This window comes from Numida meleagris, chromosome 5 (genome assembly GCF_002078875.1).
Source record: "Numida meleagris isolate 19003 breed g44 Domestic line chromosome 5, NumMel1.0, whole genome shotgun sequence".
Lineage (NCBI taxonomy): Eukaryota > Metazoa > Chordata > Aves > Galliformes > Numididae > Numida > Numida meleagris.
Genome location: NC_034413.1, coordinates 41912336 through 41928524, shown reverse-complemented (window position 1 = coordinate 41928524; position 16189 = coordinate 41912336). Strand labels below are relative to the sequence as shown.

General features: G+C 45.1%; 1 long non-coding RNA gene across 4 annotated transcripts in view; it reads right to left on the bottom strand.

Annotated features, from left to right (window-relative positions):
- Positions 1-16189, bottom strand: part of LOC110399246 — a 38268-nt gene that overhangs the window by 10419 nt on the left and 11660 nt on the right. The window lies entirely within an intron of this gene.

The following is a 16189-nucleotide window of genomic DNA, read 5'->3' as shown; positions in this document are numbered from 1 at the left end:
CAGCAAAAACGCCATTGTGACATGATTAGCAGATACTGCTCCATGGGGGTGGTATCTGTGACCAGTAAATCGCACTGGAAATTAGTTGGTAAGAGCTTACTGTAAGCAAGTGCTTTTAGGAATTAAGCTCTGAAGTATACAGCATCATATAGGAGATACTGTTTGCAAGAAAAAATTAAGGCATAACTCATGCAGCTTTATTTCTATATTTTGTATTAACTACAGTGGATTTCCAATGTTTTTACTTGTAACTAACGACAAATATGACAAATAAAAGCATAACGCAAAATGCAGCTCTTTCAGTCTTTGGGAGAAGTGGTGCAAGAAGCCAGCAGATTAAATTTAAAGGTCAGGCATTTCTGAGTGCTTTGGTGTCCCCTGGTTTTCTTCCTTAGCGTCCACTGCTGTTTGGTGGTGCAAACTCAGGCTGTGCTTCCAGGCCCTGTCAAATCTATAACACAACCAAGTGCAGCCAGGCAACTCCCCAAACTTGCCAGCTCCACGTGCTCTCTTTATCAGACCATTTTAAATAGTCCTGAAAACATATCTGCATTGAACTGTGTGCGCTGCTGCCAGACATGCCTGGCCTGTCTGTGCTGTTAAGCTGTGTAGCAAAAGTGCTAAGTCATGGCTTGAACCAGTGATGGAGCACCTGGTGGGAAGGCAGGGCCAACCCAGGGGAGCGCAGGAGTAAGCAATGCACCTGAGTGACTGGAAGGGGTGGAGCCAGGATCCAACCCTTCCCAGAATTCACTTAAGGGTTGGCAGTGGATGTGAAGGTATCTCACTGGAGATCCTTCTGTGCTGGAGGCTTTCTAGAGGTAAGCAAATTTTCTTCTTTTGTTTCTGTGTTCACTGCTGCTGCATTTGGGCTTGTCCTCAGTTGCTGTAGCCTGGGATTGTGCCACCCTGCTATTATTGCTGTACTATTCATCACATTATAGTATTACACTTAGCAAGCCAGCCAGATACCTCTTTACAATTGACTACCTTAAAAAAAAAAAAAGTGTCTTGGATGGTCATTGGGACCTGGAATATACTGAAAAGAGGAATTCCTGTGGGGAAACCCCAGGATTCCTGAGTTCCTCATGGCAAAGTGCAGCATGGATTATTGAAGAATGGGGACCTGTAAGGGACAGTGGTCCCACAATTAAATCCCCTTCAAAAATGGCTGACTTCTTGAATAAAATAGGACAAACCTTTTCACAACTGAGGAAATTGTAGCAGCCACATATGCTGTGGTATTGTCACTACTACTCACTGTTAACATATATCATTCCTATAAGGAAGGATTGAAAGATGAAAATGAGCTTCTAAAAGCCCATATTAGACAACTGAAAAATAAAATTACATCTTTGATGGGGCAAACTGCCCCACTTTCAAATGGAACTTCCTCTTTGAAATTAAGACCCATATCATTAGAAGGGGAAAAGGAAAACTTCAATCAGCAGGATCCCTGGATTCTAGTTGAATTAAAGAACAAAAAGAAGGCCAAGCAAACTAAAATCCAACTAGAGGATCTGGGAATCTCAGTTCCTCTAGAAATAAAACCGGTAATAACTTGAAAGACAAAGAAAATTCAGGATAGACCAGCAGGGTTGTCACCTGAAGAGTGGCTCCCTGCCCACACCACACTACATGTATGGCGTGCCCCTATACAGCTGCTGAACTTGCAGATTTGTTACAATGGCTTAAAGGCCCGGAGAGAGCTTACCAGCCTGGCTTTTGAGGTTACAGGATATGGAGGCTGAAAGTGTGGTAATTAATGGGCCTGAGATTTCCAAACTTGTGTCCATTACCATGCACCTGGCCCTCAGAGACTATATGTGATGGTAAGACATAGTGGTGAAAACCATTCTTTAATTCAGTGGTCCTCAATGGAAGAACTCCAAAATTATATCAGAGAACTAGGAATGAAGGAGGCCATTTATGATGACACATTTAAGAATCCTGACCAGGTTAAGTTTTTGGCGGGAATGAGGGACCTCATACTTCAACAAGCACCTGGTGGGAAGGCAGGGCCAACCCAGGGGAGCTCAGGTGCATGTAATGCATCTGAGTGACTGGAAGGGGAGGAGCCAGGATCTCACCCCCCTTCCCAGACCTCATTTAAGGGTTGGAAGGGGAGGCAAGGGTATCTCAATGGAGATCCCTGCCTATTGGAGGCTTTCCAAAGGTAAGCAGCTCTTCTTCCTTTGTTTCTGTGGTCACAGAAACTCAACTCATGAATGCCTGCTTTGGTGCTCTCATATAAAGCAGAGTGAGCAGCTCAGGCTCCCAAGGTGCCTGTTTTTTTTCCCCTCTCCTTCCCTTCCTGAGTTCAAAGAGAAAACACCAGTCTGCAAAACGTGCTGCTTGGGCAGAACGACTGGCAGCAGCACTGCAGCTTTCCAGGCATCTCAACTATGTGCCTGGGCCTTGTCAGCCTGGCAGATGTCAAGCACATGCACGGGTATGCCATGCTGCTGCTGACAGGCTTGTCCACAGAACTGCTTCTTAAAAACTGTCTGTCTACTCTCCTTGACATAGTGACTGCAGATGCTCTCGGTGCCAGGAAAGCAGCTGACATTCTATCTGCTTTTGGGGTGAAGGATGAAGCTGTACTGGCTCTGGGTGCCACAAGGAAAGCATCAGGCAGTTCTTCCACTGCAAAGAAAGCCTCCAGCACCCGAGCGCAGTGAGCATGCAGCTGCTTGGGCCTAGCCTGGTGAGGGCTTTGCCCAGGCAAGGGAACACCAGGCAACACAGCTGCCAGAGCAGTCTGGGGTGCTGACTCAGCGCACAAGCATTCTCCTGTCTGACTCACTGCCCTCACTTTCCCAAATAAACAGAAAAAATAGGCCAATAGCCACTTTCCACCACTTGTAGCTGCCTGTTGCCAAGGTTCTGTTTCATAAACTGCCCTAGAGCCAGCCCCAAGGTGGGCCCAGCTGGGAGCACAAGGAGGCTCTGACCTGCAGCTGTTGGTGGGGCTTCCCTCCTGATCCACATGCCTTGCTTCCCTCCCATTGCTCCTCCAGCCCTGTGCTCGAGCCTGGAGTGAGCGCTCTCTGCCAGCATCTCTGACTGTACTGAGGGCTGATAATCAGTGTCACCTTCAATTTTTCTTACATGGCTATCCCCTCTAATGGAGCACGCTGCTGTAGTGCAGAACATATCTGCTTTGGGTTAGGCTAGAGATGGTTAGTTATTTTTCTTTCAGATCAAAGATTAATATTGTTGTATGACCATTGGTACTAACCTCTTTTTCCATAGCAACACAAAAGAGAACATAAACTATGAGTCATAATTTCTCTCTGGAGGACTTTTTTGTAATTATGATCATTCCACAGTTCCTAAAATATATGTAGCTCTGGTGCAACAGCTTTGATTTCCCCTCGTTTGAACAAACAGGCAGAAAGAGGAGACTTCCATTATTTTCTCTCTTGCAGGCTGATCTGAGCACTGCACAAAGCACTGTGTTTGATATTCAGTACAGCTGGGTGGCTTCTGGAGTCTCCACAGTGATGTTTCCCTTACAAAAGGGGAAGAGGTTTCCTTGCTTTTGCTAACCTTAACCAGTACCAACCTTTTGAAGAACTCATGTCCTTGCACCATGGCTAGCAAGCTGGTCTCTGACAGCTGGAACTGGCCCCATCACACACACTGGGTAGCTGCAGGTTGCACAAGCATCACTGCTCTGCCTGTCTGCAGCTCTCCAGTATATCTTCTTCCACTGAGCGCCAATGCAAAACACAGCCCAAAGTCAGCCTAATTCAGAAATAATCCCCGCTCTTCTCCCTTCCTTAGGCAAAAACCCATCACTGGAGCAACTTAACCACACAGTTCCTTGGAATAGCCCATGAGATGATCATATCAGATCATCACCAGAGGTTGTGAGACTTCTTTATTTAATGTGTGTGTTATTTTTGAAGCTGTCTCCCCCATCTGCCTTGCAACACAATCTGCTGCATGCTGGTGCAAAGCTCTCAGGAAACTGATGGTGTCTGTTGCAGCAGCAGAATTAGGAATGAAGATGAGCAAACCAAGGCCACCCACATGCAGTCAACGGTCATGATCTGAAAGGGAAGAAAAGAAGCTTGTGCCTCTCAGTGGTCTGCAATGCTGAAGAGCTAAGCCCAGCCCTGGGCTGCAGAACCACCACCAGGGACACCTGACTCTGCCTTGCCTAGTCAGCTTGCAGCTGCATGTTCAGGCTTATGCCAGCTCTGAGGCCTTGATGTTGCCCTTGTGTTCCACTCCCTGTAGAATGCAAAACAGACCTCATCCCACCGTGGTTCCTGTGCACAATGCAAGACCAAGCTGTAGAGCAGAGTGAGCTGCAGAAGATGAGCCAGAACAACAGAGCAGTGGAGGCGGGCAGGAACCTCTGGAAAAATGGCCTGGTCCAATGCCTCAGCTCACAGCAGGTCGCTCAGGGCTGTGCAAAGGGGGGGTTCTGAACGTCTCCCAGGATCAGGACCCACTGCCTCTCTGGTCAGCTCATCAGATGTGTAGAGGTGCAGGTGACGTCAACAGTGCTAAATACTGAAAATGTGCAAGAAACATGCGGTAAGAATGCAGAAAATGCCAGTGCTGCAGACCATGTACACATGGCTCATTTAGACCAAAAACAGGGAACAGCCTGCCTACGTAAATGCAATGCTCCGTGCAAGCAAATATGTCTTACTTCTCAGCTCCTTGGCTCCCCATGTCCTACACTATTCATTTAAAGTGAGCTTCAGCATCTTCTCAGTGCGGTGCCAACTATGATTATATATACCTTTATATTACTTGTTCCTTCTGACATGCCTGTAGGCAAATGAGCCCCGTGAGAGTGACAGCATGAGCTGCATTAACCAGCTGCCTGGTCCCCAAGTCATTACAGCTCAACAAAGCACCGAGAGAGACATGGAAAAGGGAACAGTGGGAACGTCTGGCTAGCAGCAAACAAATTATGAACACACAGAAGTTGTCTATATTTGCAGAGTCAATTGTCATTTCCACGGCATCAGAGAGAAAGCTATATGCAATTTGTGACTTCTAAATAACCCTCATTTTCCTACCATGTTTACTATTCTTCTGTTGATGACTGGTGGAGATTGAAAGTCAGGGAGCAGGTTATGACTGAACACAGTAAGAAGTGACGTGCTGTGTAAGACCTGTGTAAACAAGTCCTACATAAATTTGAAAATAAGAGATTTTCTGTTTGCATGTCCAGGCGTAAGCTCTTTGGAGGAATAGCTACGTCCTCTGCAAGCTGCTACACACCTCTTCAAACAAAAGCTAAGCCTACAATACACAGTGCATGCATTTCTATGTTAGGGTCGGCAGCAATCTCAGTGCTATGCAGTAGGTCTAAAACACTTTGTGTGACATATATGAAATATATACGACATCTAGTTCCAAATAAAGCACTTGTTTTTTTCCTACAAATTTTGGAATTGTTTTAAATTCTTTCACTAAAAAGGAAACCAGTTTACAGGATCCTGTAAATCCATCAGATTTTCTTAATCAGTTCCCAATACTTCTTAACAATAAGGTACCTGCCATTCACTTGGGAACAGAGGGAGGAATTAAGACTTGGAGAAGTGCATGGGAGGAGAAAATGAGTAAGAAAATATGGATAAGAAATGGAAGAGTGAGTTGTGCATGAAGGAAGGAGCATACAAGGGAAGCCATCTGTAGGAAGGGTGGAGAGCTGGGAAGAAGGGCCTTTGAAGAGCCAGTAGGATTTCTCTGCATTGCAAATGGGTTTGGAAAGCAAACCCAGCTGTTCTCCTTTCCAGGCCTCATTCCCTTGCTTTGCCAAGAGTTCTGCTATATTAAGATATGAGCAACCATGTTGGCTGGGCCACTCCTTCACGTTTGGCCTCCCTCAGGAGTTACCCCATTCTCACCCAGCTGCTGAGAAACAGCTCATGCTGCCTGGCTTTCCCTTCCTTAGCCCTGCTTTTTTCTGTTCCTTCTCATGGCACAGACCTGTTGTTTCCCACCTCGTCATGCTGTCCTGAGGTCAGAAGCAGCTTTCTTCTGCTCCAATCTTTACATTTCCTAGGTTGTCTCCTGGCATTTTCTCATATTTCCTGGAAAACATGCTATATAACTAACTCTCATAAAACAGAATAAAATCCCCAGCAATAGCTCACAGGATGCAAGTTAATGGATAGTTTCCCAGACCTGTTACATGGATCATTTTCTCCACAGAAGGGAAAAACTTAGGAACAAGCTGATGAAGAGTGTTGTAGTCAATGGAAAGTAGTAGAAGTTGGAGTCAATGGTTGGACTAGATGATCTTAGTGGTCTTTTCCAGCCTTAATGATTCTTTGAAAACCTATATGTTTGGACTCTTTGAAGTGAAAATCCTTACCTGCTTGTCTGCTGCTTTCAGTTTTCAATGCCTGAGAAAGTTGTCTTCTACAGGGGGAGATGGGTTGAGAGATGATAGCAACAGTGGAAACTCAGGATTTGCACGGCCTCTTTGTCACACAACCCTACAGTGATATATGTATCTCATACATGCAGACATATACTCATGGGAGATAAGTATCTCTCTGCATAATCGTTTATCCATCCTTACCATCAAGTATAAGGATTAACACACTAAAACCTAATAAAAAAATATATATGAATACACACACTTGGCACCCAAGTCCCATTAAGTTTGAAGACATATGCACCCCTATCACTAAACCTATCATCTAATAAATATAAAGCTCCTCAAAAGTTTTTCCTTCTGAGTTTTCTTACAGTGCCTACACTATCACACTATTCAGCACCCATCCTGAAAAACTGAACAAATTCAGGCAGTCTTCATTTGTGAGAAGTGATGGTAGTCAGAATCTGTGCCAACAAGTGGGAGAGGTCTAGAAGTGCTTAGGGAAAAATCAGAGATGAGAGATCTTCAGTTGGCATCTCTTGATAGAGTGGTAGAGTTATTCCAATGGAAGCTCTAATAAGAGTAGTTTTGTGATACAGAAGAAGTTTCACATTTTAAGGGTTTTGCAAAATCCCTTTGCAAGCCTTTCATGCTCTGCTTTGCACAACATTTCTCAGACAAAGGCATTCACTCTGAGACAGACACAAACTCACTCCGCCCGTCCTTCAAGCCAGCTGGAAGACATGGCAAATGTCAAACACTACTCAGCTAATGCTCCACGTCTGTTAGCAGCTAGAGCAGGGTGCCACACTAACTGCATCCATGTGACAACTGGGCAGCAAAACACGGACAGAGTGAGATCATCTGTTAGGCAACTGAGCCAGTGTTTCGTCTGCACGAGCAATGCAGTTGTAGGGGCGTCTTACTCCACGGTTGATCTGTTAACGCCAAAACTGTCCCAAGTAATAGAAGAAAATCAGATCTGCAGACTATAATTAAAAAAAAAAAAAAAAAAAAAACCTAGGAAATTATTTCTACATATAGTAAATACTAAAGCTGTAGGGAAAAACAAACAAACAAACAAAAAAAAACACCTCTACTTGGAACTTACCTGATTTGCTTCTTATAACAGAGAGTGTGACAAAATTGCTCTGATGCATCCCTACTGGAGCAACATGAAAGAACATTTTGGCTCTGTAAATCTTAATCACCACACTACAGCACAGTCCTTGGTGCCTGCTCTTATTGTCTTTGTTCAACTTCTGTTTCGCCCCCATTCTAGTCTTTAAGATTATGAATTATTGAATGAGCTCTGCCATCTTTCCCTGAGCAGTATTTACACTCAACTATGCAGCTGGCTGCATACTGCAAAAAACCATTAGCTGAAAAAATTATTTGACAGGAAACAGAGTTTCCTCTTCTCCACCTAATGCATTCCAGCAAGTTCCAGCGACTTTCCTTCCTTCCAGCACTTAACAAAGCACACGGTGAGCCTGGCAAGAACCTGCAGACATCAAACTTCCATGGTCATCAGCACTGAGAGCTGTTATTGTTCTCATTTCAATAGCTCAGTCACACCCTTCGTGAGAAGTGGTCCTTTCTTTCCTGATTGCTAGAAATTCTTTTACACAATAATCCTCTTTCTGTAATGTGATATTTTCAGATTTTTGTGTTCAGCTTTGTGTGCTATGTGAATACTACCTGGTAAGGAGAAGCCTACTACATTTAATGTATATTATAGTTTCTTAACAGATTTAATACAGGAATTGTTTCCTGTTCCTTCGCTGTCCTGCTTTGCTGCAGTGCCTGCTGTTGCCTTCCAAGCTTCTTGCTTGTTTTCTGTCCACGCTGTACTACAATTATGACCTTGATTTTCATTCTCAGGTTGTTTTTCACCAGGATTCCACTAGCCTATGTTAACCTTTGCAGCCACCTATCTATGCTTTTGGTTTTTTTTGGTTGGTTGGGTTTTTGTTGTTGTTTTGTGGGGGAGACAGGGAGGTGCTCCTGGCATCCATCAGCAGAAGTATCTTAGAATCATTTCTTCCATCATCCATTTATTTACATCTACCCCATCCACTTCTTAGCAAAAATCCTTGAGTTGCTGCGTGCATTGAGATCTTACTGTGTTTGTGCATAAAATACCCACAAGTGCCATTTTCAGAAACAAAATCATCAGTGTTTAAACTTAGTGAGAGATGAATATGGGGAGCTTGATTCCACTCATGCGTGCAAGGACTTGGTTTTGGGATGAACGCACTGAAGACAGTGGAGTCATGTAAGCTCTCCCTTTGCTGTGCAGCAGAGCAGATGAGGGTGACCAGAGTCCCTTTGCACAGTCAGGCTTCACAGAAACTGTATTAGTAGGAATACAGAATCCCTATTTGGGCTTCTCATAAAGGCAGACAGCCTCTTTGCTACTTCCAGGTCTAAAAGCTTGACTTGAGAGTACTACAGAGGCAACTGATGTATTCAAATAAACTATTGCACACTTTGCATTTGATTACAGCCGAGATCCCCCTCTTTGCTCCATCTTCCTCGCATAGTTTCAGTACGTAACATAGTCTATAAGAGACCCTTCTTGGAACACAGATTGAACATCTGCAAGACATTACTTCGAACTCAAGGTGAAGGACCCAGCTACTGTTCTGAGAAGTAGGATACGCGATATCTTAATTCTCACTCAAACACCTCCTGTTTATCTTCATGGAGGACTATCTCAAATATAAGCTTCCAGAACTGATAAGGGACATATTAAACAAACACGGTGCCCGTATCATAAAAAAGCTGGCTGTCAGCCAGATAAGTGGAGAACTGCCTACAACTTAAGCATTACTATTCAAGCTTTCCTTGCAGCGGTATTTTCTTCTGCAGCCTGCATTTTTTTTTTTCATCCAGCAATACAGAAGCATATCTAATAGAGCAGCTTACAGGGAGAGTTCAGTCACCCCGCTGTACATGGCAAATGAGACATTTCTTATGCCAGCTCAGCTGCACACTGCTCCTTTCCGCCTCAAGAGCTCTGGTGAGGACTTCAGGTCTGAGACACCATGTTGTTGCTCCATTGTCATGCAGTGATGGAAGAAACATTTTAATTGCCTTCCATTGGCAAGATAGTGAACTGTTCCTCTCTCTAAAACAAGGAGTCAGCAAAAGGAGGAACAACGCGAACATTCATTTTTCTCTTCTTGTCAACAATCAAAATACTTTTCAAAAATGTGACAATCGGTAAAATCAGTGTAAAATTTGGTAATAGCTTGACACTTCTATTTTGCAGAAACTCTCAGCTAATACTCTCGGCTAATCAGCTTTACCAAACCTGAATTGTTCCTTGAAATTAATGGTGCTTCCCATGGATTATGTTGCTTCTCAGCATGCATTAGACTACTAAGGAAACCCAGCAAATTAGAAAGAGATTTTGAAGTAGATCTACAATAACTTGTAAGGAGCATCTCCCCATTAAAGACAAAACAAAACAAGACAGAAAATAATGAGTTTTCATAGGCATCCTCTATCTTCCTCACCCTGTACCACACAAATGCTTAAACACCTACTAGATCTCCTGATACATGGTGAATACCTGACTCCCTGCAGATGACTTTCACATCTTTTCAAACCTGTTTTATTACCTCAGTATCCTCCCAGTGTAGGGTATAAACGCTAGCATTTGCCACTTAGATGTACCACCTGAACGCAGTAATGCTGTCAGAGCTTGGCTTGCTAGCTTTTCTTCCCAGCACTCAGCCTTCTGCTGCTCAGAGCCTGACGTAAAACGATGAAGGAAGTTATATTACTCATGCAGGCCATAAATACCAACAGCTCTGCAACTCCTTTAGAAGCTAATGTATTTTTCCATAAAACTTGAGAAAAATACCAAACTTTAGCCCATCCCTGAGGAACCATCCTCCTTCATGCCAGGCTTGCTCATAATCTGTTCCCTGCACAATGTGCCTCTGAACCATAACTGTGGCTCTCAGATACTGCCACAATAAAGCGTAAATAGTGGAAACGAGCAGGTTTTTCACCAGAGGATTGCTTCCAGGCACTTGTCTCACAGCGATAAGCAGGTATCCAGACAGTGACACAGACCATATTGCTCCCAGAATAGTTCATATGTTCCCAAATCTCACAAGAGGTTAAGGAGAAGACTACTCTCTCATGGATATCTTTTCCAAAAAAAAAAAATACTGCCAAAATTGGGTTAAGACGTGGGCAGCCTGCTGGCATGCTGTTTGCCTTAGGTGTAGTGAGGCTCAGCAGCACGGGCTGTAGATGAGCGCTGCCATCTACACACAGCAGAGATGGGTCACTGCTAAAGTGGTCGTCTGGATCCACGTGGTACAATGCAGCTTCCAGCTCCAAGGTTGTGTCTCCAGCCCCCAGGGAACCTGGGCTCAGCCCTCTTGCTACAGACACATAGGCAAAAATATCAATTATCACAAAGAGGCTCCGTAAAACCAGGTCATTACAGCGCTCGAAGTTACCAAAGAACAGAAAGCCCCTTTATACTGGGGCAGAAGTATTATCTTATTATTTTGCATTACTACTTTTCTAGCTGCATGTGTCAAACGGACCACAGTGAGCAGATAAGAAATGCCGGCAAAATCAAAGCAGAGATTAGCGAGGCAGCAACTGTGAGAGCCATCCACTGCAGCGGGGAGACAGACCAAGGAGCTGAGACAAGCCAAGTGTACTTTCAAACTTCAAATGTCATTAAATCCATCTTAGAAATAACTGGGACATTACAAGGCTGTGGGAACACTGATTCTCTCTCCCTCACAGACTCCGTGGCATTACTCGTGGCCAGGGCTGCTGCAAGGAACGAGTGCAGAGACAAAAAGTAATTGGCTTTCCTCCCTCGGCTTAGAGGGGGATTTTCATGTATTGGTATTTGTGAGGATGTTTACATCTGCTTTCCAGCAAGCTGTCAGAGCAGTATTAAAAACTAAAACTATTAATGTGGGAGTGCTCTGAATTCAGTGACGTGCCTGATGTGTACATCTTTCTCTCTGTTACAAGCAATCCCTTGAACTGCACAAGCATAACCACAGCAGTTTGCATATCCAGGAATGAAGGTATGTCACATGGCGTCAATGTGAGGAATGCTATAAATGACACACAGACAAGACCTGCAGCATTTCCCAGTGCTTTGGAGATAGAAAGCAGTCCTCATCAGGGATATTACTGTAAACCAGTGACAATGAAGGCACGCAATATGGAAGCGATCACCTCTAGAGAGACACAGAGAAGGTCCTGAGGTCATTAATTCATGCAGTTCAGAGAACACAAAGGTCTGACCAGGCAGCAGCATCTCCCACCAGATGAACGTAAAGATCAGCATTGCTCCCAGAATAGTTCATACGTTCCCAAATCTCACAAGAGGTGAAGGAGAAGACTGCTCTCAACCTCTTTCTGCCTCTGTCCTCCAAAACAGACTGCAGAGGGGCAGGAACTGCAAAGGATGGGTACTTCCTTGGCAGCAGATTGAAAATGCGCTGGCAGATCTCCCATGAGCTGGAAATCAGAACAGGGCAGCTAAAAGCCTGAGCACTGAGGAAGATTGTGCTAGTCCTAAATCCTACCAAAGCACCTGCCTTGGTAAGATCAGCATGGAACAAGCCACCCTTCCAGCAGGACCAGGGACAGACGTCCAAAGCCCGACGCTCCCCAGCTGTGAGGTGCTGCCGTAGGAAGGGGAAGCATCTAGCTGCCTCCAACAGGACTGTGGAGCAATTAGAGCACTTTAAAATTAAGTGCATTTTATGTTACTTAGTTTCTCTTCCCTGAAGACTTTATTTCCCTTTAATAAATTTTTGCTTATCAAAGCAATTGATTCATGTTTGCAAGAGAGGAAAATGAACTTCCTAGACACCAGGTAGCGTGGTGGGAGCTCCAACCAGCATCTGATCAGCAATTCCTCTCAGCCAGAGCTGCTAGTCAAACTCTGGCAGAGGTTTATCACATCTGTAACACGAGAACGCCGCCCACAGCCACCACCACCCTGTGACACCAGCTGAGATTGGAGAAGCTCCCGACGGGTGATGGCATTTTGTAGCTGCTTCCTAGAAGGCTGCCCACTGAGCTATTTTATCTTTGGGAGCTTTGTTCTAGCTTACACGCACAGAAAAGCACAGAAAGCAGATTACCGGGGGAGCGAAGGGACGGCAGATGATGAGACGTGGCACTCTGGGGGTGGTGCTCCCTGAGGCAGGCTGCCCAGGCTCCCACAGGGATGTTACTCATCTCCTCCACCAGCACGCGGGAGGCTTCCATTGATCACACAGTGCTAAGCAGCCGTCTGGAAGCACTCAGCACATCTATCGTTTTCACAATCCAAAGAAGCAGAGAAAATCAACTGCGATGTTAATTCTCCTCTAAAACAGAGCCGCGGTGGAAGCATGCCCCGTATCCCACTGTCAAGAGCTCCCACTGCTCTTAGGCCTTGCTACTGTACATCTTATCTTTAAAATAGAAGGCTGGAGCAGTTAAACCTCTTCTGTATGCCACACTTGTTTCCAAGTTGTGCAAACATGTGCATTAAGAACACAGATATTAACACAGTGCTAACCAGAGCCTGGAGGGGTGTAGCCTCTGAGGCTTCGGTCTTCCTCCTGGCTTTTGTCGTTAGTGGTGATGACATAATGCAGAAACTTCTCAGAGCACTGCTGCTTGCAGGGATGACTTAGAGCTGCGTACCACGGGTAGCTCTGGCATACACAGCACTACAAGATTGTGCAACTACTGATTTTAGTGTCAAAACAGGAATTACATTGAAGAACTATTTCACCATTTACAATCCTGCAATCTAAAACTCTCCACTTCCAAAATGCATAGTTCTCATTGCTATGTGATCAGCTACCCCAAGTGAAAAGATCAAGTGAATGCAACTGTTTCCCTGATGTCAAAAGAGGAGCAGATGCTAAGAGTATGCAAATAAAATTCACATGTCCTTTGTGCTTCCCTGCAACAGCATGATGTGATGCACCCAGGTCTGTAACGTTCCTTACAGCACAGCCCCTTTCTGTTGCACTTTCAAGGCCGGTGTTTTCCCCCCCACTCACAATAAATTGGATAAAACAGGCTTGAACAAAATCGCCAACCACACCAAAAACTTGCAGGGCCCTCATTACAGTCCCAACCATCCACCCCACATCCTGCTGCCGTTCAGGGCAGTTGAAGAGCTGTTTGCACTGCAGTGATGAAACGACTGCAATGCACGCAGGGCACAGGAGCTAAGAGAAACACCTAGGGTGCCATTAAGAGTCACTAGAAAATCTTACAACACTTAAAGCATCACGTCCAGGTATTTTTACTCGGGGTTCTGATGATGAACAAGATGCCAACACCAGAGGCATAGAACTCGCCCTGAAATTGCAGGAGAGGGAATCAGGAGCAGGTCCTCAGTACCACTGAAACAACACAAAAGAATTATTATTGTTGCCAGTTCCGCTGCTGCATGTCCATTCAACTGAAAATCTGCCCTCTGACAGCACAGAGGTGGCTCAAATGCCACAGCAGATGAGCATTACTCTCCAGCTTAGAGCATATTATGTCTTTTAAGATGAAACTGTCAGAAACCAGCATTCCTTCTATTCCAGACGTACGCGGGTGCTTTTAGTTCATAGCTCTGCCTCCTTCCTGCCATGAAAGAGTCAGAGGTTTCTGAATATCAGCTGAGATAAGGATGTGGTGCTAAATGCCCAGTGTGCCTTGCTGTGTGCTATCACAGAGCACACGCTTGCCCTGCAGAGCACAGCTCAAAGCGGGAGGCAGCGTCTGCTCCAGCTGCAGTGAGCAGCTACCTCCCAGTGGAAAGTATGTCATCAGAAGGAATGCTACTTATTCCTAATGTTTGCCGTTAGTGGAGACGGACGTTCCTGGCACATCTCTTGCTGCAGCAGTGGAATTATCCCACACCCTCAGCCGTTAGCGGGGCTGTTCTCCCCGTGTGCCCCAGCCACACCCTCAAGCTGGCCGAGCAGAAGGCACTGAGCTGTTGGGGCCTGCTGACCTGCAGAGCAATGTGGGCAGTGAGTGAGAGGAGAGGAGCAGCCAGCAAACTGGGATGTGTCACCATGCTGTGATTCACTGCTCACTTATGCGATGAAGCACAGTCCAAGGACGCACTGAATCCTCACTCGGCATTTTCCTCTCTAGGTGGGGCTCGCTCCACAGGATATCCCCTTCCACTGTGGCTGCAGATAGTCAAGGTCAGCCACGCTGCTGGCCCAGAGCACAGTGAAAACCAGCATCAGCCCTACCATGACACCTCAGGGTGGCAGATTTGGGACCTGGGGCAGCAAAGCCGAGCACAGTGTGGCACAGCCCCCCAGCACCTCAGCCATGAAGTTTTGCCAGAAATGGGCAGTTTTCAGCCCAGAATCCACCCGTTTGCCCTTCTCTGTTTCTGAGGGCCTGCCCCATGAGCAGGCTGCCCCTTGTCCATGGAGGTTTTCTCCAACAGTGGACAGATAACCTGGCCCTCCAAACTTTTGCATGCATTTCCACGTAGCTCCAAGCACTTTGCAGTGAAGCCCCATCTCACAAGCTGACCAATGAGAGAGCATGTTCTTGTGTTGTAGCCTCAATCACCCACATCCCATCGGACTCAGGGGAAACAAAAGGGGAGAAGTAAATTCCTTCTACCTGTTCCTTTCACCTTGGCCTGCCCATCATAAGACACCATAAGACACCATATAAGGTGTCTGTCCCTACCATAACTGAGTTGATAGTAGGATCAGACAAACATCTGTGAGTATCCGTGATTGTGTTGTACACCTCTTTTCACTGAAAAGAAGTAAAAGGAGCGATGTTACAGATTCTGCCTTCAGCGAGGCTTTTTTTTTTTTTTTTTTGACAGTCTTGAAGACATAATCATAAAAAAAGGGAAACATGACCTGGAGTACAGAAGCTCAAGACTCTGTCCTCAGAGAGCAGTATCAGTGGTTCACTGTCAAACTGAAAGGCTATTTTCCACGACGATCTGTCTTAAATGACTTGAACACTTTCATAAATAATTTGGATGATGGAAAAGAACACGCTTACTAATTCTGCAGATGACAAAAGCATTAAGGAAGTTTGAAGACAGAGCTAAAATGAACATGATTTTGACAAATCGGCAGAACGAACAGTCTTAAAAATGTAACCCAGTTTGTACTCTAGTGAAGAAAAATGCAATGTCCTATGCTTAGCCGGGATAGACACCAAATGAAACAGGGAACGGCAACGCAGTGGTGCAGGAATACTTCTGGGATGTTCTCAAGGAAACTGTAAAATGAGTACGTGTCAAAGTTATGCTACTGCAGACTTAAATCATAAAACACAGTACATATAGGAAATCTCCATGGACTGGCAGTAACAACAAACCCACAAGTCCTTAGACCTCCTATGAAACACTGCATTTAGAAAGCTATGGGCCAAATGGAGAGAGCCACAAGTAGCAAAGTAAATAAATCTGTCATAACACTTTGAGCCTTCCAGCACCAAAAAAGAGAATGTCAAAGGAAAGTTTTCTAGCTGTCGGACACAAGAAGGACATTTCAAAACTAGGAAGGGATAATCTAGATATTATCTCTCTAAAGGAAGGAGAAAGAATATTGGGATTGTATGTCAGCCAAGGGAGTCAGAACATCAGAAGGAGATGCTTTCAACAGCATCCACCGTGAGGCGCTAGTGAGATTGCTTGGGGAGGCTGGAGAGCTTCTATGGCTAGATGCTGCTAAGAGGATGGACAAATTACTGCCAGGAATTACATAGCTGTGGCTGGACAAGGTGGTGGGACTTGATCTGCTGAAGAACTTTTGAAGCATCAGGTCTCCAGTTAAGATCACT